This window comes from Chrysochloris asiatica, unplaced genomic scaffold (assembly GCF_000296735.1).
Source record: "Chrysochloris asiatica unplaced genomic scaffold, ChrAsi1.0 scaffold00214, whole genome shotgun sequence".
Lineage (NCBI taxonomy): Eukaryota > Metazoa > Chordata > Mammalia > Afrosoricida > Chrysochloridae > Chrysochloris > Chrysochloris asiatica.
Genome location: NW_006408732.1, coordinates 4,961,963 through 4,965,400, shown reverse-complemented (window position 1 = coordinate 4,965,400; position 3,438 = coordinate 4,961,963).

Here is a 3,438-nt window from a genome sequence, read left to right as displayed (position 1 = left end):
AGGACAAGAGCAAACTCATACAAAATCTGAAACAGAATTTGTTTTGGAGTAGATACTACCAAGCATTTAGGGAAAATAAATACCAAAGACTTTGCTCAGTTTTAAGCTCATGTGCTTTGCTTTCCAACAAATAGTATTAGATTGATACAGAAACACAATATAGGCCACAGAATGACTCAAATGTATATACAACAATGAATTATTCAACTGAATGCCAAGTAATGAAAATAAATGGACCCTTCCCTACTCAAATGGTAAATTGAGTGGAAGAGTAGATTGTCCCATGGACAATCAGTTGGCACTTGTTTTGCGGTTGACAGAAATCATAATAGAAAATTAAAATCAATCCATGGTGAATTGGACCAATGTCTGGCCCTTTCAGAGAAAAAAGATATATACACACATTGTTTCTCAAAATAAAACAAAAACCCACCACAGCATCCCAACAAAACCAACATTGAAACATTCACCCTCCTAAAAAGATTCCAAATACTATGACTGAATGCTATTCCTCAGTTTCTCCTAGATGGAAGAATTGCTTGCATTTGGACAACTGTACGAATGCCCATAGTGCACTTCTCAGTGCTGCTGGTGTTTAAAAATTTTGCTACTGACAACACTGATCAATTCCAGATGCAGTATGCAGTAACACGACCATCAAAACTTCTCCCCCCATAAACTGGCAGAGCACCGCTCAGTAATATTACAGGTAAGGGGATATATTTTTAGTAAATTAAGCGCAAAAAAAAGGACAATATAGTTTCGGAATAACTACAAATGCAAGACATTGTATCACTTAGCGCATCAAGATTAAAACAAATAGGATTACCAAGCCTATTCAGTAAGAAGCAAAGCCACTGTTGGACGCATCGATACTGAGCCAATTTTGTGAGTTTAGATAACTAAGGTAAATTAATGTGATACATAATAACAACAGCATACAATAAACTAGTCATATCAGTAATTAGGAGTTAGTACAAAACTAAAACGAACAAGAAGGGACTATTTCAGCAAGGGTTACCATGATTCATAAGCTTTAGAGCTAAAATTGACAGGTACACAAACAGGAAAATTGTCTAAATTTAGGGAGACTGTTAAAATAAAAATAAAAATAACTGATCGTTAGTGCCAAACTATGCCTTCTGGGAGGTTCTGAAAGTTGAATGTATCATGTTATTATGCCAAAAGAGTCATATCACTTGGCAGTTGCATACCCTTTTCATAATGTGATTTATTTCTTCTACCATCGCTTCTAATGTCAATATTTACACTGTATGCCATGAAATTAACAATTAATAGCAGAAATGTTATTTCATATGCTAGAAAAATAAAAGGTATTCAACTTTAAAACATTCCAATTACTTTCATGTAATGTTTGTTGTATGAAATCTCAAAATGCTTATTTTCCTTTGGTTCCAAGAAAAATCGAAGTCTAACCAAACAAACTTATGCTAAAAGAAATTACTAACTAGGTTAATAAAGCTTGATTTTCCTGATATCTCCCCCTTTTTCTTATTGTAGGACTTGTAATTTAACAGAGAAATTGTCTCAAGAAAGTATTTGGTTAAAACAAGAAATATGACCTTTCTTACCACCTTCCTGACTTTTCAGGAAGAATAAAGAACTGTTATTTTTCTTTCTGTGGACCTTATTCAGAACACTCTGCAGCACTGGTATAAGAGTTATTGTTTTTCTTCCTACTTGCCATTTTGTAATAAAAGATGCTCTTAGCATTCTGTTCTTAAGTAGATGGTAGCTTTGGTAAATAAGCCAGGCTATTTACTTATGTTGGAATTGCAAATGTGGTGCTCAGGATGTTATTAAAATATTGATATCACCCAACACAACCATAAACATATAAATTCTCATCTGTCTACAAATTTAAAACTTTAGCTGAAGTTCCTGGCTTAGTAAAAAATATTCTAACTTCCGTAATTTGTCTACTTAGAATTCAAAGAGTACTACAAACATAATATAACTCAGAATAAACATTTTGGTAACATGAATTAAGCACAAGGCTATTCCACAACTTCCTTTTTACCTTGGGAAACTTGAACTGACTCTTCCACACATCAGAAAGGTATATTTTCTTTTGAGGAGGCAGATGTGAGACAGATAATATCTTATATATGTGAGAATTCACGATTCTGTCAAAATAAAAGTATGTCTGACTATAATTTTGAAAATGTGCCTTAAAGTCTTTGCTTACTATAAACTGTCATTGCTCTTATGAACTGAAAATGAATCAGAAACTGATTTTTTTTTTGGGGGGGGGGGGAAGATCGGGGATGGGGAGGAGTAATTGAAGCTACTAAGATTTCAAAAAGCTATTAAAATGCCACAGAAACTCAGAATATAGACCCTATAACTACATAAGCATTGGGACACCATCAATTTTTATTGCTAGAAAATCTAGCCTTGAATTAAGAATGAGCCTCTTTTCCTTCAAAGAACATATTTAACCTGTTTTTTCCTTGTGCTTTCTCTACTCCTTGCTGCTTGATACTCTTAGAAATGCAAATACAAACTTAGAAACTTCACCTACCTAACTATAATCAGGAGATACAATTTTAAAATGGAACACAATATGCTTGCCTATGTTCCAGTTTTACTGTGCCACACCCTCAATTCTATAATTCAATCAAGTGATATGAGTCTTAGATTTTTCAACTTTCCCCTTTTTTCTCTATGATTTAATATATAACTTTAAGATACCAAAGAACAAGACAAATAAGAAATGGAGCTTTGTATTTCTGCCAATGACAACACTAAAACACAGTGGCTTCTTTAATACATTCACACAGGATGCTTATTAGTAAAAGTAAATCTCTGCCTATGAGTATCAGAAAAGTAATATGAAAAGAAAAAGCTTAGAACAAGGCAAATGGGAGGAGGGGAAAAGCTGGTCTCAGAACCCATTGTGCCATACCTGACTTTAACATGTGATATTCAAATGTTCACACGCCTTACATCAAAGAAATGAAACAAAAATATTCAGCTACATTGTACAAAAATTTTTTTTTCTTTACACAAAACATCATAAATCTTGAACAGATTTACTGTATCTGAATTCTAAAAAGTTGCCTATAGAATGGTGCTGGGATTCTGTTCTCTGCTTGCTTTTAGGCAGTGCTGTTGCTAAAAAGTTGACACCAGGCACAATATTTAAAAACAAAGTCAACAAGCAAGGAGCAGTAAGTGGATTTGAGCCTTTCCCAGATGTCAGTCCTGAGGATGCTGCAGTATTCTCCATCAAAATGTGTAAAGCTATGAGGCGGATACTGATGCCTGAGAGAGTGGGTGACATGACATGCACTTGGATGAGAGTTGTAATGACAAACAGTGCAGTTTTCTCTTCCGCAAACAACACTGTTTGTAATAAATTTAAAGAACACTCCAGTTCTTAAACAAATATTTGAAATAATATTTAACAATTAA